The sequence below is a fragment of the Aotus nancymaae genome, unplaced genomic scaffold, assembly GCF_030222135.1.
Source record: "Aotus nancymaae isolate 86718 unplaced genomic scaffold, 86718_ANA_hifiasm-v0.15.2.pri h1tg000057l, whole genome shotgun sequence".
In the NCBI taxonomy this organism is placed as follows: Eukaryota; Metazoa; Chordata; class Mammalia; order Primates; family Aotidae; genus Aotus; species Aotus nancymaae.
The window spans coordinates 30765775-30789636 of NW_026988471.1; the positions used below are offsets into that span (position 1 = coordinate 30765775).

The 23862-nt window shown below is 41.3% G+C and overlaps 1 non-coding gene across 1 annotated transcript; it reads right to left on the reverse strand.

Moving 5' to 3' along the window:
• Positions 1 to 4868: 4868 nt before the first annotated feature.
• LOC135269793 (U6 spliceosomal RNA) lies at positions 4869 to 4972 on the reverse strand. Its single transcript, XR_010338049.1, has one exon. It is a non-coding gene; the product is annotated as a U6 spliceosomal RNA (small nuclear RNA).
• Positions 4973 to 23862: the final 18890 nt, after the last annotated feature.

The following is a 23862-nucleotide window of genomic DNA, read 5'->3' on the forward strand; positions in this document are numbered from 1 at the left end:
TAGAAAAGGACAAAAAGCATCGAGTGTTCTACCTATACGACACCAGTCATCCTAGCCTAGCACAGGAGCCTGCCTCTCGTTTTCTCTGGCTCCTCCCAGATTTTGGAAGACTACTGGGTATGTGTGATGTGATAGGACAGGAGAGAAGATGTGATCTGTAACCTGAGAAAAAAAGGAACTCTGAATGGCTTATAACAGAGAATTAGTACAGAAGGAGATGACATTAGAACTGCCCCTCCTATCACCGATCTTCCAGCCTAGAGATCTCCATATTATGACCTGGGAATTCCCAGGGCCACTGTAATTAGCCCATACTCCAAGGGTCTAATATAGTGTTAGGAATCTGAAAAAGGATGGTCCTGGGGGCTGGTCCATAAGTCTAAGCTTCATTTGCCAATTCTATCACAGAGATTAAGGGTGGTTGACACAGAAAACAAGTAGCCTTCAGAGTCTCCTCGTGGCTCTAATTAATCAGCTCAACACCACATCTGAGGTCCCCTAGTGTCCAACATACCCTAATAGTGAATATGGTGACTCTCTCAGGTGCCTCAATGTTGTACCACACACACAGGCTATTGCAGTTCTGAGCTACCAGCACATCACTTCCTGGGACCCACTGCACGTAGGAGCAGAAGTTGAGGATCATTGTCTTAGAGCAGCTCTCAATATCATACAGATGCAACTGAAGAAAGAAGAGGCAGATGGCACAATTAGAAGTGCATGTGGGGTTGTCTCCTACTTTTGACCATTTCCCTAATGGTGAGATGTGGTGAGCTAACCCACCACTCAGGTTCATGCTGCATTTCAAAGCTTACTGATCTGCTTTCTGCTGAGGTGGTATATCCTAACTCCAGTCAAGTAAGAGATGACCCATAGAACAGAGATCTACATCCCAGGAATTGTAAGTTAGGTAAAGACCAGACTTTCCTTCTTGGAATAACTCTGGGCCAGAGTTACCAGCTTGGATTACAAATGGCAGACCACTAAAAACATTAAATGATCTGGAAATCTGTGATGTGGCTTTCACTAAAATGAAAAATCACCAGGTTGTCTTGTTGACCTGAGATTGAACACTGGTGCTACCATATTGGGATGGGATGAGAATCTATGAGGGACAAAGAGGCCGTCCTCCAGCCAGTTCATGCCATCAGGTCAGTGTGGCTGAAAAGCACTGGACAGCAGGTCTAGTGAAGGTCAGCTAGGCATGAGGAGGAGGAATGCAGGATTAAGGAAGTTTAATGAGGGCACAGACTGTGAACAGTAAGAGAGACCAACTCCCAAACTCCCCTCTTGACTTTGTTGCCATAATACAATCGCCTCTGAGGTAATATTGGATTGCCGGGTGCGGTGGCTCACTCCTGGAATCCCAGCAATTTGAGGATTACAGGAGTGAGCCACTCCTGTAATTTGCCCACTCATAAGCCACTGAGGTGGGCAAATCAACTGAGGTCAGGAGTTCGAGACAAGCCTGGCCAACATGGTGAAACACCATCTCTACTAAAAATACAAAGATTAGCTAGGTGTGGTGGCACACACCAGTAGTCTCAGCTACTGGGAAGGCTGAAGCAGGAGAATCGCTTGAACCCGGGAGGCAGAGGTTGCAGTGAGCTGAGATCATGCCACTGCACTCCAGCCTGGGCAACAGAGTGAGACTCTGTCTCAAAAAAAAAAAAAGAGGTAATAAAGGATGGGTTTTGGTATCAGGTACAGAGAATGTTGATTCTTCTGTGCCTTCTGCTATGCTGATGACACAGCAAAGAAATTATGCCCCATCCTGGCTACCTCAGTCCCTGGTGGCAGCTTGTCTCACATCCTCTATGGGCCAGCCAATGCCTAAGGCCTTAGTAACTCTTCTCACATGAAGTTTCCAGTCCCTGAAGAGGAGCTTGTGTCCAGTCTCATTAAGTTCCAGCCAATCCACGCGGCTCTCATGGCTGACAGTGCCAATGTGCTATCCACCAATCAGATCCACTATAGAATAAAAGAGACAGGTTAACATGAAAGATTGCACAGATGTACATAGTGTGGCCAACACACGTAATTTTGCTAGGATGCCTAGGAAGCTGTGTCTCTTTTAGAACTGTACAGGTTTTGTTTAACTATGTTGTAACTCAAAAAGGTCCAGACCCACTAAGAAATGTCATTACTCTCTGGGACTTAAGGAGTTACCTCAGAGAAGATTGGAACTATTGAGCAAGTGGCTTCTACTACTCACGGCATCCCCTCTAAGGCAGCACTGAGCACATTAAAGATAAGCCTGATACAACACAGCAGTGAGACAAGGCTGCTGAATCAATGACCTTGATGATCATATGCCCCAAGAAGCTACCTGCATATCTGAATGCCTACTGTAAGTAAGAACACTGCAGGGTGGTTAGTAGGGAAGGCACACAGTCAAACCTCTGACTAAAGTTAGGTGAGTCACGCGGAGGATGAATACTTTCATTTGAATCTTGTAGACAATATAAGAAACTATCGCATTTAGAGCAAACTAATTAGGGTTGGCTGGGATGTTTTCAGGGAGTCTCTTGATCAAAGTTCATTTATAAGTTTCAGTGATATCTATTATTAATGAACAATGTGCCTCACTTTGTTATTTATATATGCTTATCTAATGACCAAATGTCTGCTGGCATCTACAATTGTGAAGACCAATTTAAAAAAACAATCTTCCTTTAAGTAAAAAGTAAAATTGGCCGGGCATGGTGGCTCATGCCTGTAATCTCAGTGCTTTGGGAGGCTGAGGTGGGCAGATCACCTGAGGTCAGGAGTTGGAGATCAGCCTGGCCAACATGGTGAAACATTGTCTCTACTAAAAATACAAAAAAAAAAATTAGCTTGGTACGGCAGTTGGTGCCTATAGTCCCAGCTACTTGGGAGGTTGAGGCAAGAGAATCACTTGAACCCAGGAAGCAGAGACTGCAGTGAGCCAAGACCATGCCACTACACTCCAGCCTGGGTGACAGAGCAAGACTCTGTCTCAAAAAAAAAGGAAAATGATAAAGCCATATTTTAATGCCCCAATTATAAGTAGAATCAGAGTTCTAGAGTGGCAAGAATCCTAACTCCTGAGAACCCTGAAGTTATACACAAAATTATGTGTGTACAGTATATATTTTTCTCTGAGAAGGTCTATGATTTTAGATACTCCTGGTAACCCAAAAAAGTTAAGAGAAGAACTCTTTTTCTTGTTCTTTCTCTGAGATGGAGTTTCACTTTTGTCACCCAGGCTGGAGTGCGGTGGTGCGATCTGGGCTCACTGCAACCTCCACCTCCTGGGTTCAAGCGATTCTCCTGCCTCAGCCTTCTGAGTAGCTGGGATTATAGGCACTTGCCACCAAACCTGGCTAATTTTTGTATTTTAGTAGAGATGGGGTTTCACCATGTTGGTCAGGCTGGTCTTGAACTCCTGACCTCAGGTGATCCGCCCGCCTCGGCCTCCCAAAGTACTGGGATTACAGGCATGAGCCACCATGCACAGCCTTGAACTCTGTCATTTTACATAGATTGAAAATGAGACCTACAGAGTGAAACTGTGTGTCCAAGTTCTCACAACTCATTGCTGCTGCTGGAGTCTTAGGCCTCTTGGTCTACATTATTGTTTCCATTATAGATCCCTACATTTCTGAGCTCAGAAACCTGATGTGAAATATAATGTTCATGAAATGTACAACTATTTTAAGAATAGCTCATACATATATGGGAACTTGACTTACAACAGAGATTACATTACAAATCCGTGGGTAAAGAATGGACTTTCAACAAATGGTTAAACATATGGAAAATAAAATAAAATTAGATCCCAACCCACATTATATATAAAAACACATTCCAGGTGAAAAGCAAAATTTAAAAATGTTAAGATATAGGAGGGAATAGGAAAGAATTTCTTAAATAAGACCTCAAAAATCACAACTATTTTTTTTTTTTGGAGACAGAGTTTTATTCTTACTGTCTAGGTTGGAGTGCAGTTGGCACAATTTCAGCTCACTGCAACCTCCACCTCCCGGGTTCAAGTGATTCTCCTGACTCATCCTCCCAAGTAGCTGGGATTACAGGCACCCTCCACCACACCCAGCTAATTTTTGTATTTTTAGTAGAGACAGGGTTTCACCATGTTGGCCAGACTGGTCTCAAATTCCTGACCTCAGGTGATCTGCCTGCCTTGGCCTCCCAATGTGCTTGGTTGCAGGCATAAGCCACTGTGCCTAGCCTCAAACTGTTTTTTTAAGTGATAAAATGGACTGTATTGAAGTGAAAATGTCTGAGCGTCTTTTAAGACGCCCAAAAGGAGAGAAGAGACAAGCCACAAGCTGAGGCAAAAATATCTGCAATGCAAATAACCACCAAAGTCTATACAAGCATATGCAAAGAACTCCTTCAAATCAATAAGGAAGACACATTCTGATTTAAAAAATGGGTAAGAGAAACTAGCAGTTCACAGATGAAGAACTATAAATGTTCAATAAATATTATATATGAAATTAGTATAATGAGATACAATTTTATGTATATCATGTTTAAGCCAAATTAAGAACTCAGGCAATTTCAAGTATTACAAAGGATGTCAGACAATAGAAACTGTAACTGCTGGTGGGAATATAAATGGGTATAACTTCTTTGGAGAAAAATTTTTTGGAAATATTTAGTGAAATTAAAGACACAGCTCCTCTATGATTTAGCAATTCTATTCTAGATATGGAGCTTGGAGAACTGAATCACTGTAATAGTGAAAAATCAGCAACTTAAATGCCCATCCTAATAGAGAAGATATAAAATGATTCAAGGTAAATACAACAAAATGTCAGGATTTGACAGAACTGGATATGGATAAACAAGTGATACTATCATTTTTTTTTTTTAATTGATTTTCAGTGGAAAGCTTCATAAATTTGTGTGTCATTCTTGCACAGGACCATGCTAATCTTCTCTTTATCATTCTGATTTTAATTATGTGCTGCCAAAGCAAGCAAAATATCATTATTATTAATAGCTAATATTTATTAAGTACTTACTATGTTCCACGCATAATAAGTGTATTTCATATGAAGTAGGTACTATTTTTATTCCTATTTTGTAGATGAGGAAATTGGGATATAGAAAGATGAAGTAACTTTCTAAGATCACACAGGTAGAAAAGTGGGATGGTTTGACTCCAGAGTCCCATTCTTTTTTTTTTTTTTTTTTTTTTTTAAATAGAGTCAAGATCTGACCATGTTGCCTAGACTGGTCTCAAACTCCTGAGCTCAAGCAATCCACCTGCCCCAGCCTCAGAAGTGCTGGGATTATAGGCATGAGCCACTGTACCTGGCCCAGAGCCCCATTTTCAACAGCTACATTGTATAGGTAATGCTATTCTCTATACTATTTTTATGCTTGAAACATTTCACAATACAAATATTAACAAGATTTATAAATGTGAATATTTGTGAAATGTAAATAAAGTTTCTGTCATTATTAGTTACCAATGACAAACTATACAAAAAATAAAACATCTTCCAGTTCTAACAGTCTATGATTCTATGAAATCTAAACAGGAAAATTCATAAATTTAATGGGTCTTCTCTACCACTCACAATTTGCCAACCCTAAGATATATGTCTAGAGAACATGAATAATTATATAGACCTTTGGGTTTTTTTGTTGCTTTTGTTTTTGTTTGAAGAGACAGGGTCTTACTCCATCATCTAGGCTGGAGTGCAGTGGCACAATCATAGCTCACTGCAGCCTTGAACTACTGGGCTCAAATTATTCTCCTGCCTTATCCTTCCAAAGTGCTGGGATTACAAGCATGAGCAACTGTGCCTGGCCTGCACTTTTGTATTTATATCTAGATATCTAGGTACAGATGCACACATATTGACTTAAACATTTCATATATCCACTGTACATGTGGGGTTACTATTTACCTGGTACTTCTTAGATTCCTGTATTTCCCGCTGAACACGATCCTGTGGTATAAAAGTATGACAGAAACATCTATTTTGTTATTAGCAGTCACTTTTTTCCCTGCAGCCCCTAGGCCCTTCCTTAAAAAGAAGATTCTTTAAGAAAAAGAAAAAAAAAATCAAAAATACAAGCCTATGGTAGCAAAACTATAAAACTCAGGATGCAATGCAAAGAATAAGCAGCATTAGAGAAAAAATAACAGCTGGTTTGCAATCAGAAGTTTGGAAATTTGGAGAAAACAGCCTTAATAAACTGTTCTAATCAAAATACAAAATCCGTAAGGTGAACTGAGAATACACTTTAACTTTCAAATGTCTGAAAATGAGTCAACTGAAATGTCTCTTTTTAGCTTTATGTGACAAGATAGAAATCTGGTCTGTCTTGTGATAATGCATGTGTGTTAATGTGTTGCTTTCATGGGCACCACAAGGCTAGTTGCTATGAGAGTGCACACATATCAGAAAGCATTAAGAATTTGGCCAGGCGGAGTGGCTCATGCCTATAATCCCCACACTTAGTGAGGCAGAGGTGAGAGGATTGCTTGAGCCCAGGAGTTCGAGACCAGGCTACGCAACATATCAAGACACCATCTCTATAAAAAGGAGAAAAAAAAAAAAGAATGACACCAAAGAAATAAAACTACCAGTAAACTAAAAAAAACGAAAAGAAGGCAGGGCACAGTGGCTCATGCCTGTAATCCCAGCACTTTGGGAGGCTCAGGTAGGTGGACCACCTGAGGTCAGACGAGCCTGGCCAACATAGTGAAACCCCATCTCTACTAAAAATACTAAAAAAAATTTGTATCTTTTTTTTGTGTGTGTGGTGGCACGGGCCTGTAATCCCAGCTACATGGAAGGCAGAGGGAGGAGAATCAGTTGAACTTGGAAGGCAGAGGTTGCAGTGAGCCAAGACCACACCACTGTACTCCAGCCTTGGCAACACAGTGAGACTCCGTAAAACAAAAAAAAAAAGAAAAGAAAAGAAATAATATTAATTTTTAAAACTAACATTAAAAGCCTATAGTAGCATTCTTTTGCAAACTCCTTATGAATATGGGTTATGCTTTATTCATCTTCACAACCTCCACACCTAGTACAATTTGTACTAGGTGTGTATTTGTTGAAGGACTAAATGAAGCCACTTCCTAAAAATAAAGGTAAAATAAAATTGCATGCATTTATAAGGTAATTAAAGATTGACATGGCTGCCACAGATAGTAGAGGAAAGATCTGTTTTGAACCTACCAACAAAAAAAAAAAAGAAAAAAAAAGGAGAGGAAAGATAGAGGTATCGAATTGATAACAGTAAAATATAAGCCACTGAAAAGCTTAGGTTTCCCTGTTGTGTAACTATCCGCTATACTTAACACTACAAAAGTACACAAACTTTAATGGAAGAGGGTAAACCAAGAGCTCTATAATAAAAACATTAAGTTATCTGAGCTGTATAAAGATAGTAATCTAAAACATAATAAATAGCTACAAATTAGCACACAGCTATGCAGAAATAACAAGATTGAAAGTATGCGTGGGGGTTTCTTGGTTTACTTTTTGAGACAGAGTCTAGCTCTGTCGCCCACGCTGGAGTGCAATGGCATGATCTCGGCTCGCTGCAAACTCCACCTCAGCCTCCCAAGTAGCTGGGACTACAGGCACACACCACCATGCCCGGCCCAAAAGCATGTTTTTAAGTTAAAAAAATAAGGTCTGAAGTCTTGTGGGTGGGTAAAGCCTACCAGACCTAAGCACTGGGAGCTCATGAGAGTGGGTTAGCAGGTAACACCCAAATATGTGCCAGTCTCATATACGAAACCATTTTATCCTGCACCACTTTACTTTTTCATTCCGGATGGTCTTCTGGACAAGAGTTCTTACATGGATTACTCAGTACATCACGAGTCTTGAGTAAATGGAAAGCAAGGTTTCTTAACTGCTAAAATCAGTGCCTTACACTGTCTAGGTGCTATTAAATATATTCAGTCTGTTCCTCTATGAAATTTTCAAATAAAATTCTACCTTTCCATTGTGTCCAAATCTGTTGAGTCATCCAGGAATGTTACTACCTGCTTCTCCAGGTAGCCATCAATCTTTTCTTCAGAGATTGTTGTTGAATTAAAAATATTTTGAGTCACTGAATTTAAGAATATGGCTTCATAGTTCCCTTCCAGCAGCAACTATAGGAAAGATCCACTCTCTGTAACATAAAAAATTAGTGCAATAATCCAAAACAACTTTTTTTCATACCGTAAAGGATAACAGTGTTAGGTAAATCTACCATTTTAGTGTGCAAAAACAAGGTCTAGACTTAGAATGCTTGCTATATGCAAATCACAAGGCACTCAGCAAATCTCCAACATTCTACAAATATTCTCTCTCCTAGAATTAGCAGCTCACCCATACTGACTATGAGCCCCAAAGTGGAAGTCAGCCCCAGAAATAATATTCCTCATTAATAGGTATTTACTCTTTTGCTGGGAAATTCAAAAAGATTCCTAATGACAACAGAAAAGTTTCCTTAGTCAAGGTTCTAAGACTTTTCATAATCTGGCTCCTTCTACCCCCATTAATTTCTCTTCATGAAAAGTCACTCCAAGAACGCTGGTTTACTCACGGTTTCCCTAATGTCCCATGTATATTCCTGCCTCCACACTTTCCACTTGTGATTTCACCTGTTGAACTCTTCTCCACTTGTTAGTCTTACCCTTTAATCCAAAATCAGCTCAAGTCTCACTTCTTCCAAGAAACTTTTCCAGACCACCAGACTTCAAACGACCTGCCACTGGAAGCACCTACTGTGTCACACGTGCCCACACACACAGAGTACTTACACACAGTTTATTCTCTTCTGGGTCCAGCCTAAATCCCACAACCAGATGTGCCAGTAAATGTGCCTTTTAACTCTATACCTCTCTGGTAAATGTTCATTGCTCACAAAAATTAGCCTTTGATGCCTAGGAAAGGCTCACGCCTGTAATCCCAGCACTTTGGGAGGCCCAGGCAGGCGGATCACTTGAGGTCAGGAGTTGGAGACCCGCCTGACCAACATGGTGAACCCCTGACTCTACTAAAAATACAAAATTAGCAGGGCGTGGTGGCGCATACCTGTAATCCCAGCTACTCCATAGGTTGAGGCAGGAGAATCACTTGAAACCGGGAGGCAGAGGTTGCAGTGAGCCGAGATCACGTTATTTGCACTCCAGCCTGGGCAAAAAGCTAAACTCCCTCTCAAACAAATAAATAAATATGTAAAAATAAAATAAAATGACGACGCTGTATTTACAGGTTTTCACCGCAAAACAGGATAAATATGGTATCTACCTTAAGTATCTACCATAAGCATTATATGACTGAGTACATGTTAAAGGCTTAGGAAAATAACTGACATTGCCATTGCTATTACTACTGAACCTGGGCAGTAGGACATTTTGGGCAAAGAGAGTGAGCACCACGCCCACTATGTCGAGGACTCAACAACCCAAGGCCTCCAGGAATCAGCTAGATTTTGTTAGGGAAAAACCAACGGAGGGATGAGAATCAGTCGCTGCCATCTCTTTTCCTCACAGTTCCCACGATAGACTAAGTCAACCCTGGCAGGTGCGCCTCTCACGTGAACCGGCGACCCCCTCCTGTTTCCATTGCTGCCGCTCAGCCTCGGTGGGGAATCCCCTCAGAACTGCCAGCTCCGAGGTCCACATCACCCCAGACACCGCTGCAGCCAAACAGGCTCCCACGAAGGCCACACGGGAGTCAACAAAAGCAAGTGGAAAGAGGAGAGTACAAAGACGCGGAAATCTAGTGGCGACGGTTACCGTAAATACACCCACGGTTCTAGAACGCCTTGTGGGGATACCAGCACAAGGAGGCGGCCATAACTGCAGCGCGGGGCACCCTGGGAAAAACGCGCAACTCTCTGGCCCGGCTTCCGCCTTGGAGACTGACCAGAGCTTGGCTACTGAGCCTGCCGGGTGGGTGTGCCCCATCCCGGGGCGGGCAGTGGGCGGAGTTGAGGGCGCGATCGCGGTCAGCTCCGCCCCAATGGGACCAATTCTGCGAGCTGTGATTGTGGAAATGAGTGTGCTATCGAGGGCTTGGGTTCAAATGCAACTCAAAACGGACATTTTGGCCAAAGCAGTTTGATTGAAAGGGCGAGAGCTGTGATTCATAAACCTTTGTGGGTCAGAACGCTCTTGACAACCTGATGAAAACCACAGTCCTTCACGCAGAGTGCACGTGGGCCATTGCTCTCAGCGTATGGGCACCCTCTCACGGAATCACAGACCCTCTGACGTGGGGTCGGTGAAGACCACGATGGAACCCCGTCAGCATACCATGGGTCTTTGGGTGAATTCGCGTGTAAGGAAAGGATCTGATTTTGAAACTGCCACTACATGAATCATGGCCGGGTGGGAAATCTGGCCCTGCCGCTGGTGCAGGGAAGTTTTTGGAACAGTCTGAACGCTGCAGAAGACTGGTCCCAGGGGTGGTCCCGAAGAAATTGCAAGGGGACAAACCAGCCTCCCCTTCCTTGCTGCTGAGCACAGAGCTGGTGTCTTATGTGCACTTCTTTCAGTCTTCCTAGCAGAAACAGCTAGAGGCCGGGTTCTATGGCTCACACCTGTAATCCCAGCCCTGTGGGAGGCTGAGGCAGGTATATCACCTGAGCTCAGGAGTTCGAGACTAGCCTGGCCAACATGGTGAAATCCCGTCTCTACTAAAAATACGAAAATTAGCCGGACACAGTGGCACACACCTGTAATCCCAACTACTCGGGAGGCTGAGGCAGAAGAATTGCTTGAACCTGGGAGGCAGGGGTTTCAGTCAGCCAAAATGATGCCACTGCACTCCAGCCTGGTCAATAGAGTGAGATTCCAACTCAAAAAAAAAGAAGGAGAAGGAAGGGAGGGAGGCAAGAAGGAAGGAAGAAAGGAAGGTAGGAAGAGCTAGAACTAACCAGGAAGGAAGGAAGGGAGGGAGAGAGGGAGGAAGAAGGGAAGGAAAAGAAAGGAAGAGCTAGGAGAAGGAAGGAAGGAAGGTAGGAAGGAAGGAAGGAAGGAAGAAAGGAAGGAAGGAAGGGCTAGGACAAGGAAGGAAGGAATAGGAAGGAAGAGCTAGGACTAGCCAAGAAGGAAGGAAGGGAGGGAGGGAGGGAAGAAGAAGGGAAGGAAAAGAAAGGAGGAGCTAGGAGAAGGAAGGAAGGAATGAAGGAAGGAAGAAAGGAAGGGCTAGGACAAGGAAGGAAGGAAGGGAGGAAGGGAGGGAGGAAGAAAGGAAGGAAAAGAAAGGAAAAGCTAGGAGAAGGAAGGAAGAGGAAGGAAGAGCTAGGACTAGCCAGGAAGGGAGGGAGGGAGGGAAGAAGAAGGGAAGGAAAAGGAAGGAAGAGCTAGGACAAGGAAGGAAAAAGAAAGAAAGAAAGATATTGAAGAACAATTGTCTGTGGTCTTTTCTGTTTCTGTTTATCTTGTGTGCAGAGGCACATTGCTCTTTTGTTCCTGACTACCTTTTCAGGGATATTTTATAGCAAGCAGCTTTAAAAGATAGAAATAATCTCTCCCTCAGGAGCAAATGACAGGTCTTCCCTCCCGGCCAAAGTTCAGGCAAGTTTGCTTGCAGCTCATTGTAAGACATTTAAGTTCTATAAGCCCAGGGATCTTCAGCTATGACACAAACCAACTGTGTATGCAGCTTTCACTGGGTCTCTTTTCATCACCCCCATGAACTTGGGGAACACAGGGGCAAGATAAACCAGCATGAACACGAAGGTCATACTGTAATAAAGTCCTTTGACTCTGACCAAGAGTCTCATGTATTCTGCCAGCACCCACGCAACTGGCAGGTAACTTGTTAGCTGGCAAGTAGGGTATAAACTCAAACTTTTCAGTTCTTGACAAAAGTTTCCTCACTCATGAAACAGAGACTTAAGGTTCTTTTTCATTGTGTTATCCTTTATGCTTATTTTTAAATGTCTTATTGTCACTTTAATTAAACAGGTAGCAAGTATTGTTTCTCAGGCACCCATGATCCTATCTCCATCAATAATTCAAACCTCATCTATCAACCATCCCAAAATCAGATGCTAAATAGAGTAAATAAATAAATGTTTCAGACCTTTTGCACCTAACATTTTATTTGAGACTTCCCAGAAAGACCCTGGAAAATCAGAAATATTTGTTCTTTTGCCTTAAAAAAAAAGTAATAGAAAAAAAGTAATAGAAATGATTAGATTTACTTGATCTCCTTCTAATGCTTCTAATGCAAAGTTTCATGCAAAAATAATTATCAAATCAGAAGAGACATCATCTCTAAGTTAAATTTTCATAACAATATGTTTTTAATATAAAGATTTCAAGTCATATGTTTCATGGGAATTCCCCGGAAATATGTGAATGCTCCCACTTAATTTGTTTTAATCTTAAGGGAAACATCAACAAAACCTTTGAAATGATTCTTTCTAGTTTTCCCGTATTTATCAGCATTCTGGCACAGCTTTTCCTGATGATATTAGGCAACAACAGCAGAGTATGATCAATGATAATTTCATCTATTATTTAAAATGTTGATTGGTCACAGTCTTATTTCTTTAATTTGAATCTAACATCTTCAAGGTTTCATCAGTTCTCAACTGTGGATGCACATCAGTCTAACACATAGAGTTTTATAAAAGAAAAAACATGCAGATGTCTAGACTCTACCCCCAGGTTTACAGAATCTCTTTTCTTAATATTCTTAGTATATTCTTGATATATTAAGTATATTATGTCTCGTGATTACTATATGGTATGACCTAAGACTTTTTAATCTATAAAAATTATAGTCATCCATTTTTACAAGGTAAATGTAATATTCACTGAAATATATGAAAAGAGATTTTATTGTTGTTATTAGCAATTTTTTTCTAAAAATTTTTTAATTGACTTTGTTGGCAAGCCATTGAAAACAACCAAATTTCCTTGTCAGCTGCATGATTCTTATTATGAACCTGGATCAGAACTTTTGCAAATTTGAAAATGATCAGTAATAAATTAACCATAAAGATTTATTCTCTGTCATCTACAGATAGTTTTTATTTTAGTCTTTTGCTTGCCTGAGGCCACTGCTATAAGCTACAGGCTGAAGTTTGTGTCTTCAACAAAGGACAATCTCACAGCATCAAGAAAAAAATAGTACAAGCTACTTCAAACTATAGACATTGCAAAGATGAGCTGACATCACTTAGACATATTTGAGACCCTACCAAAGGATTACATCAACATATCCAGGAAACTTTTCAGTCTAGGAGCAAATGACTTCATGAGAATACTAACCTAAGATCTGGCAGAACAAGAATTAATCATATATGAATATGCAAATTGACCAGGGAAATTGTATTGTGGCTGTTTGGAATATTTTTTGATGTTGTGTCAATGTTCTATTTTCTGCATATATAAAAAAGCCCTTTCTCTTTTAGACTGTTTGTAATTCACAACAATTTGCCAACTCTACTTTTAAAACTGAGATAAAACATTCTTTTTTTTTTTTTTATTGCATTTTAGGTTTTGGGGTACATGTGAATAACATGCAAGGTTGTTGCACAGGTGCACACCTGGCAGTATGATTTGCTGCCTCCCTCCCCTTCACCTATATCTGGCATTTCTCCCCATGCTATCCCTCCCCAACTCCCCACCTCCCCACTATCCCCCCTCCCCCCCAACAGACCCCCGTGTATAGTGCTCCCCTCCCTGTGTCCATGTGTTCTCCTTGTTCAACACCCGCCTATGAGTGAGAACATGTGGTGTTTGATTTTGTGTTCTTGTGTCAGTTTGCTGAGAATGATGTTTTCCAGGTTCATCCATGTCCCTACGAAGGATGTGAACTCCTCCTTTTTAATGGCTGCATAATATTCCATGGTGTATATGTGCCACATTTTTCCTGTCCAGTCTATCATCGATGGGCATTTGGCCTGGTTCCAGGTCTTTGCTATTGTAAACTGTGCTGCAATGAACATTCGTGTGCATGTGTCCCTATAGTAGAACGATTTATAATCCTTTGGATATATGCCCAGTAATGGGATTGCTGGGTCAAATGGAATTTCTATTTCTAGGTCCTTGAGGAATCGCCACACTGTTTTCCACAGTCGTTGAACTAATTTACACTCCCACCAACAGTGTAAAAGTGTTCCTATTTCTCCACATCCTCTCCAGCATCTGTTGTCTCCAGATTTTTTAATGATCGCCATTCTAACTGGCGTGAGATGGTATCTCAATGTAGTTTTGATTTGCATTTCTCTAATGACCAGTGATGATGAGCATTTTTTCATATGTTTGTTGGCCTCATGTATGTCTTCTTTTGTAAAGTATCTGTTCATATCCTTCGCCCATTTTTGAATGGGCTTGTTTGTTTTTTTCTTGTAAATCTTTTTTAGCTCGTTGTAAATTCTGGATATCAGCCCTTTGTCAGATGGGTAGGCTGCAAAAATTTTTTCCCATTCTGTTGGTTGCCGATTCACTCTATTGACTGTTTCTTTTGCCGTGCAAAAGCTGTGGAGTTTGATTAGGTCCCATTTGTCTATTTTGGCTTTTGTTGCCAATGCTTTTGGTGTTTTGGTCATAAAGTCCTTGCCTACGCCTATGTCCTGAATGGTTTTGCCTAGGTTTCCTTCTAGTGTTTTTATGGTGTTACGTCTTATGTTTAAGTCTTTAATCCATCTGGAGTCAATTTTAGTGTAAGGTGTCAGGAAGGGGTCCAGTTTCTGCTTTCTGCATATGGCTAGCCAGTTTTCCCAACACCACTTATTGAACATGGAATCCTTTCCCCATTGATTGTTTTTTTCAGGTTTGTCAAAGATCAGGTGGTTGTAGATATGTTGTGTCGCCTCCGACGTCTCTGTTCTGTTCCATTGGTCTATATCTCTGTTTTGGTACCAGTACCATGCTGTTTTGATTACTGTAGCCTTGTAGTAGAGTTTGAAGTCCGGTAGTGTGATGCCTCCTGCTTTGTTCTTTTTGCTTAGAATTGACTTGACCTAGTTTATTGAGGGTTTTTAGCATAAAGGGCTGTTGAATTTTGTTGAAGGCCTTCTCTGCATCAATTGAGATAATCATGTGGTTTTTGTCTTTGGTTCTGTTTATGTGGTGAATTACGTTTATAGACTTGGGTACGTTGAACCAGCCTTGCATCCCCGGGATGAATCCTACTTGATCATGGTGGATAAGCTTTTTGATGTGCTCTTGTAATCAGTTTGCCAGTATTTTATTGAAGATTTTTGCATCTATGTTCATCATGGATATTGGCCTGTAGTTTTCTTTTCTTGTTGAGTCTCTACCGGGTTTTGGTATCAGGATGATGTTGGTCTCATAAAATGATTTGGGAAGGATTCCCTCTTTTTGGATTATTTGGAATAGTTTCAGAAGGAATGGTACCAGCTCCTCTTTGTATATCTGGTAGAATTTATTTTTACTCCTTTTTCTCTAATCTTGCCTTCTCATTTTATTTCACTGAATTGATCTTCAACCTCTGAATTCCATCTGGACCTGGGCTTTTTTTGGGTGGTAGGCTCTTAATTGCTGCCTTGACTTCAGACCTTGTTATTGGTCTATTCAGTGTTTTGACTTCTTCCTGTTTTAGGCTTGGGAGGAGGCAACTGTCCAGGAATTTATCCATTTCTTCCAGGTTTTCTAGTTTATGTGCATAGAGTTGTTTGTAATAATCTCTGATGATGGTTTGAATTTCTGTAGAATCTGTGGTGATATCCCCTTTATCAATTTTATTGCATCTATTTGGTTATTCTCTCTTTTCTTTTTTATTAGTCTGGATAGTGGTTTGTCTATTTTGTTGATCTTCTCAGAAAACCAGCTCCTGGATTTATTGATTTTTTGAAGGGTTTTTTGTGTCTCTATCTCCTTCAATTCTGCTTTGATCTTAGTTATTTCTCGTCTTCTGCTAGGTTTTGAGGTTTTTTGATCTTGCTCCTCTAGCTCTTTCAATTTTGATGATAGGGTGTCAATTTTAGATCTCTCCTTTCTTCTCATGTGGGCACTTATTACTATATATTTTCCTCTAGAGACTGCTTTAAATGTGTCCCAGGGATTCTGGTATGTGGTGTCTTTGTTCTCGTTGGTTTCGAAGAACATCTTTATTTCTGCCTTCATTTCATTGTTTATCCAGTCAACATTCAGGAGAAAGTTGTTTAGTTTCCATGAAGCTGTGCGGTTCTGAGTTAGTTTCTTAATCTTGAGTTCTAATTTGATTGCATTGTGGTCTGAGAGACTGTTTGTTATGACTTCCATTCTTTTGCATTTGCTGAGGAGTGATTTACTTCCAATTATGTGGTCAATTTTAGAGTAGGTGTGATGTGGTTCTGAGAAGAATGTATATTCTGTGGATTTGGGCTGGAGAGTTCTGTAAATGTCTATTAGGTTTGCTTGTTCCAGGTCTGAGTTCAAGTCCTGGATATTCTTGTTAATTTTCTGTCTCATTGATCTGTCTAATATTGACAATGGTGTGTTGAAGTCTCCCACTATTATTGTGTGGGAGTCTACGTCTCTTTGTAAGTCATTAAGAACTTGCCTTATGTATCTGGGTGCTCCTGTATTAGGTGCATATATATTTAGGATCATTAGCTCTTCTTGTTGCATTGATCCTTTTACCATTATGTAATGTCCTTCTTTGTCTCTTTTGATCTTTGTTGCTTTAAAGTCTATTTTATCAGAGATGAGAATTGCAACTCCTGTTTTTTTTTTTTTTTTTTGCTCTCCATTTGCTTGGTAAATCTTCCTTCATCCCTTTATTTTGAGCCTATGTGTATCCTTGCATGTGAGATGGGTTTCCTGGATACAGCACACTGATGTGTTTTAGCTTTTTATCCAATTTGCCAGTCTGTGTCTTTTGATTGGGATGTTTAGCCCATTTACCTTTAGGATTAATATTGTTATGTGTGAATTTGATCCTGCCATTTTGATGCTAGCTGTTTGTTTTGCCTGTTAGTTGATGCAGTTTCTTCATTGTATCGATGCTGTTTACCATTTGGTATGTTTTTGGAGTGGCTGGTACTGGTTGTTCCTTTCTATGTTTAGTGCTTCATTCAGGAGCTCTTGTAAAGCAGGCCTGGTGGTGATGAAATCTCTGAGTAATTGCTTGTTCATAAAGGATTTTATTTCTCCTTTGCTTATGAAACTTAGTTTTACTGGATATGAAATTCCATGTTGAAAGTTCTTTTCTTTAAGGATGTTGAATATTGGCCCCCACTCTCTTCTGGCTTGTACAGTTTCTGCTGAGAGATCCACTGTGAGTCTGACGGGCTTCCCTTTGTGGGTGACCCAACCTTTCTCTCTGACTGCCCTTAGCATTTTCTCCTTCATTTCAACCCTGGTGAATCTGATGATTATGTGCCTTGGGGTTGCTCTTCCTGAGGAATATCTTTGTGGTGTTCTCTGTATTTCCTGGACTTGAATATGGCCTGCCTTGCTAGGTTGGGGAAGTTTTCCTGGATGATATACTGAAGAGTGTTTTCCAGCTTGGATTCATTTTCTCCGTCACGTTCAGGTACACCTATCAAACGTAGATTAGGTCTTTTCACATAATCCCATATCTCTTGGAGGCTTCGTTCATTTCTTTTTTTTTTTTTATTGCATTTTAGGTTTGGGGGTACACATAAAGAACATGCAAGATTGTTGCATAGGTGCATACGTGGCTGTGTGATTTGCTGCCTTCCTCCCCTTCACCTATATGTGGCATTTCTCCCCATGCTATCTCTCCCCAACTCCCCACCCCCTGCTATCCCTCTCTTATTTCCCCCGAACAGACCCCAGTGTGTAGTGCTCCCCTCGTTCATTTATTTTTACTCCTTTTTCTCTAATCTTGCCTTCTCATTTTATTTCATTGAATTGATCTTCAACCTCTGATATCCTTTCTTCTGCTTGGTCAATTCAGCTACTGAAACTTGTGTATGCTTCACGAAGTTCTTGTGTTGTGTTTTTCAGGTCCATCAATTCATTTATATTCCTCTCTAAGCTGTTTATTCTTGTTAGCATTTCATCAAGCCTTTTTTCAAGGTTCTTAATTTCTTTGCATTGGGTTAGAACATGTTCTTTTACCTCAGAGAAGTTTCTTATTACCCACCTTGTGAAGCTTGTTTCTGTCAATTCATCAGACTCATAATCCATGCAGCCTTGTTCCCTTGCTGGTGAGGAGTTGTGAGCCCTTGGAGGAGGAGAGGCATTCTGGTATTGGGTGTTTTCATCCTTTTTGCACTGCTTCCTTCCCATCTTTGTGGATTTATCTACCTGTGGTCTTTGTAGTTGGTGACTTTCAGATAGGGTCTCTGAATGGATGCCCTGTTTGTTGATGATGAAGTTATTTCTTTCTGTTTCTTAATTTTCCTTCTAACAGTCTGCTATAGGACTGCTGGAGGTCCACTCCAGACCCTGCTTGCCTGGGGATCACCTGCAGCAGCAGCAGAACAGTAAGGGTTGCTGCTAGTTTCTTCTTCTGCTATCTTTGTCCCAGAAGAATACCTGCCAGATGTCAGTCTGAGCTCTCCTTTATGAGGTTACTCTTTGGATATATGGGGGTCAGGGAGCTGCTTGAGGAGACAGTCTGTCCTTTATAGGAGCTCAAGTGCTGAGCTTTGAGCTCCATTGCTCTGCTCAGAGCTGCTGGGCAGGTACATTTAAATCTGCTGCAGCAGAACTCATAACCACCTTTCTTTTCCCAGGTGCTCTGACCCGGGAAGGTAGGGCTTTATTTATAAGTTTCTGCCATGCTGCTGCCATCTTTCAGGATGCCCTGCCCAGCAAGGAGGCAGCTTAGTCACAGTCTGCTAGCAGAGGCATTGCTGAGCTGCTGAGGGCTCCACCCAGCTGCAGTGTGAACTTCCCTGCAGTCCTGTTTATAGGGGTATAGTTAGAATTGCCTCAGCAATGGCTGCCTACCTCTGCAATGGTGGACTCTCTCTGTAATGGCAGACTGCCTTGGCAATAAGGGGCTGCCTCAGTAATGGCAGACTGCCTCGGCAATGGCAGACTGCCTGAGCAATGGTGAACTACCTCAGTAGTGGTGGACTGCCTTGGTAATGGCAGCCACTCCTCCCCCACAGAGCTGGACCATCCCAGGTTCAGCTGTGCTTGCTGTGAAACTCTCAATCCAGAGCATTTCAGATTGCTGGTCTTTGTGAAGCCCATTCAAAAGTGGGCCAAGGATCTGAACAGATATTTTACAAAAGAAGACATACATGAGGCCAACAAACATATGAAAAAATGCTCATCATCACTGGTCATTAGAGAAATGCAAATCAAAACTATACTGAGATACCATCTCACGCCAGTTAGAATGCGATCATTAAAAAATCTGGAGACAACAGACGCTGGAGAGGATGTGGAGAAATAGGAACACTTTTACACTGTTGGTGGGAGTGTAAACTAGTTCAACCATTGTGGAAGACAGTGTGGCGATTCCTCAAGAACCTAGAAATAGAAATTCCATTTGACCCAGCAATCCCATTACTGGGTATATACCGAAAGGATTATAAATCGTTCTACTATAAGGACACATGCACACGAATGTTCATTGCAGCACAGTTTACAATAGCAAAGACCTGGAACCAACCCAAATGCCCATCGATTATAGACTGGACAGGGAAAATATGGCACATATACACCATGGAATATTATGCAGCCATCGAAAATGATGAGTTCGCGTCCTTTGTAGGGACATGGATGAAACTGGAAACCATCATTCTCAGCAAACTGACACAAGAACAGAAAATCAAACACCTCATGTTCTCACTCATAGGCGGGTGTTGAACAATGAGAACACATGGACACAGGGAGGGGAGCACTACACACTGGGGTCTGTTGGAGGGGGAACAGCGAGGGGTGGGGAGTTGGGGAGAGAGAGCATGGGGAGAAATGCCAGATATAGGTGAAGAGGAGGAAGGCAGAAAATCACACTGCCACATGTGTACCTATGCAACAATCTTGCATGTTCTTCACATGTACCCCAAAACCTAAAATGCAATTTTTAAAAAAAAAAAGAAAAAAGAAAAAGGAAAAGAAATACAGAATCTCAGGCCTCACCCTGGACGTCCTGAATTAGAATCTGCATTCAACAAGACCCCATGTTATTTATGTGCACATTAAATTTTAAGAACTACTAGCAGCTGGGCATGGCGGCTCATGCCTGTAATCCCAGCACACTGGGAGGCCAAGGTGGGCAGATTGCCTGAGCTTAGGAGTTCGCAACCAGCCTGGGCAACATGGTTAAATCCCATCTCTACTAAAATACAAAAAATTACCCAGGTGTGGTGGCATGCACCTGTATTCCCAGCTACTCAGGAGGCTGAGGCAGGGGAATAGCTTGAACCCAGGAGGCGAAGGTTGCAATAAGCTGAGATCATGCCACTCCATCCTGGGTGACAGAGCAAGACACTGTCTCAAAAGAAAAAGAAAAGAAAAGAATGTTCTAAAAGTAGATTATGAGAATATTTACACAATTCTGTAAATTTACTAAAACAAAAAAAATTGCATTGAGGCCTGGTGCTGTGGCACGTGCTTGTAAATTCCAGCTACTTGGGAAGCTGAGGCATCTCCTCTCTGTTAGTGCTGAAACCACAGACCACTCCTTTCACTGAGAGCATATGACATCTAGAAGGTTAGAGAAGTCTGACTGTCATGGGGAGGAAGTTTGCCTAATCCAAGGCCAGTGCCCTCTCTAGAGCAGTTCAAAAGAATTTGAAAACACCAGCTCTGAGTACCCCATGTAGCTTGTCAATTCACCCCATGTTATCTCAGTGATGATGACTTAACACTACAGCCTGGCTTGGCCAGATCACTGAGGCTACAGCCTTCTGTAAACAAGCAAGGACACAGTACAGCAAGAAAGAAGACAGACAGGTCACTCTCCTGACTGGCTCCTCCCAAACCTGTATATCAAAAGAAAAGAACTCCTCTCCTTCACACTACAGGAGAGGGTACAGGACCAAAAAAAGCAAAGGAGAGATGGGACTTGGCTTACACACTGAAACAAATTATGTGCCTGCACCCTGATCTGTCAGCCCTGGCTATTCTCCAAGGTAAAGGAGAGGGCTCTAAATAAGCATTTATGAATCATGTGGTCCAAGCACTCTCCCAGAGATTGATTCTCTTACACCTCACCACATCTTTATTGGTAAAGTATTATACTTTCTCTTTTAGTGAGGAGCAGAAGCTCTGAGAGACTATCAAGCTGACCAAAGCCACACAACTGAATCAGAACAGAAATTGGAACACAGGTCTTTCTTACATTTTACAAAACCAGTCAACATAGAATTCTGTATTTGGTATATAGACTGTTTTCATTTTTGTGAGTTTGGGGTTTTGTTTGTTTGGTCAGTTAGTTAATTTGGGGGGTGGGGCTCTTATTCTCCCCTGAATACTATTAAGTCATAGATATAAAATCCAACCCACTTCTTTTTAAAAGAGTTTGGATAAAATACTGAGATGGGCAAGATCCCTTGACCTTTCATGGGACTTGTGACAGTGGTGTGTCTCATTTACTCAGCTGCCACCCTCAAACAACTTGTCTGAAGGGGAGCAGGGAGGTAAGCAGGTGCAGAAGCCAGGGCAAGTGCCTTTGGCCACCAGTCAGCCCATGGCAGCATCTAAGTGTTGCCCATGACCTCTGGAGCCCCAGAAAGCAGGTGTTACAAACAATGATTTTTTAGTTTTTCCATCCACAGATGGTTTAAGTCCTAAACAGTTCAGTGATGAGTCAGTGTGACAGCCTTTGTGGGTTCCCACACCCACTGTATCCTGAATTCTTGTCCAGCATCCAGGAAGAATCAGGTCACATGAACGAATTCAAGGATGGTGTATACAGAGGATTTTATTGAGCAATAGAAGTGGCTCTCAGCAGGATGGGTAGGTGGAAAGGTGATGGAGTAGGAAGATAATCTTCCTCTTCCCCTTGCAGGAGAAGGGGAAGCAGGTGAGGAGGTGCAGGAGCCAGGGTGAATGCCTCCCAACCATCCCAACTGAACTCCTCTCAAAATTCAGATGCTTCTTCTCTTCTCTCCTTCTCTGCCATGCCACTCTGCTCCTCTGCCAGGAGCTTGAGCCTTTTATGAGTACAGGATGGGGGGCATGGTGGGCCAAGGTGGTTTTGGAAAAGGCAACATTCAGGCAGGAAAATAGGAATGCATGTTCTCATTTAAGGCGATGGGTCCAGGCCTGAGGGTGAAGCCCTCTCCAGAGAAACCACCCTCTTCTTACCATTATTTCCCTGCCTCCTGTCCATATCAATACTTTGATCTTAATGTTAAATCTTTTCTGAAGTCTTCAGATTTCAATAATCTTTATTACCATAAGAAATGTAAAGAAATCAAGAAAGTGGAAATTCTAACCCCCTTGGGCTTTTCCCACAAGTGCCTGGGGCTTATCTAAATAATGAACTAATTTCTTCTTGATGCATTCATATATGAACCCAAAAACTGAGCAGTCCTTAGAAATGATAATTAGGCCTTCTCAGGCAGGCAGCAGGAAAGGCTGAAAGAATCTCAAAGGGTCTGCAGCCAGGACACCCATTTAAAGCGGTCATGTATGCTTCTATATAATTTTTTTTCTATCCTTGTTCCATTATTTTTCACCACAAAAATTATTTCCAATTTTTCACCACTTTATGCCAAACAGCAAGGGGTGAAATGCTACACCTCTTTAAAGGCTCTCAGAATTTCACGTAGTCTGAGTTATGAAAACAGAAGATTCAGGTTTCAACCCAATAGTGTTTGCTTTGTAGAGGGAACTGAAGGATTACATGTAAAAGTAATCCTCTTTGCTAATAATGTTTAATGGAGGTTTAGTTTTGAGCTTTTTATTTCTTTAACAACTTATTGTTCCACCAGAAACAAGCACATTAACTAGCTTAGTTCCTGTGGTTGGTTGGTTTTGTTCTTATCTCACTGGAGATGTTCCCTTTATTTCCAATTAAAAAAAAAAAAACTTTATATTCTGTGGATTTGGGGTGGAGAGTTCTGTAGATGTCTATTAGGTCTGCTTGGTCCAGATCTGAGTTCAAGTCCTGGATATACTTTTTTCTTCTCAGCACCACATCGCACTTATTCTAAAATTGATCACATAATTGGAAGTAAAACACTCCTCAGCAAATGTAAAAGAACAGAAATCATAACAGTCTCTCAGAGAACAGTGCAATCAAATTAGAACTCAGGATTAAGAAACTCCCTCAAAACTGCACAACTACATGGAAACTGAACAACCTGCTCCTGAATGACTACTGGACAAATAATGAAATGAAGGCAGAAATAAAGATGTTATTTGAAACCAATGAAAATGAATACACAACATATCAGAATCTCTGGGACACATTTAAAGCAGTGTCTAGAGGGAAATTTATAGCACTAAATGCCCACAGAAGAAACAACGAAAGATCTAAAATTGACACCCTAATGTCATGATTAAGAGAACTAGAGGAGCAAGATCAAACAAATTCAAAAGCTAGCAGAAGACAAGAAATAACTAAGATCAGAGCAGAACTGAAGGAGATAGAGACATTAAAAAACCCTTCAAAAAAATCAATGAATCCAGGAGTTAGTTTATTGAAAAGATCAACAAAATAGACCACTAGCCAGACTAATAAAGAAGAAAACAGAGAATAATCAGAGGCAATAAAAATGATAAAGGGGCTATCACCACCAATCCCATAGAAATACAAACTACTATCAGAGACTACTACAAACACATCTATGCAAATAAACCAATAAATCTAGAAGAAATGGATAAATTCCTGGTCACTTACACCCTCCCAAGACTAAACCATGAAGAAGTTGAATCCCTGAATAGACCAATAACAAGGTCTGATATTGAGGCAGCAATTAATAGCCTACCAACCAAAAAAAGTCCAGGACCAGATAGATTCACAGCCGAATTCTACCTGAGGTACAAAGAGGAGC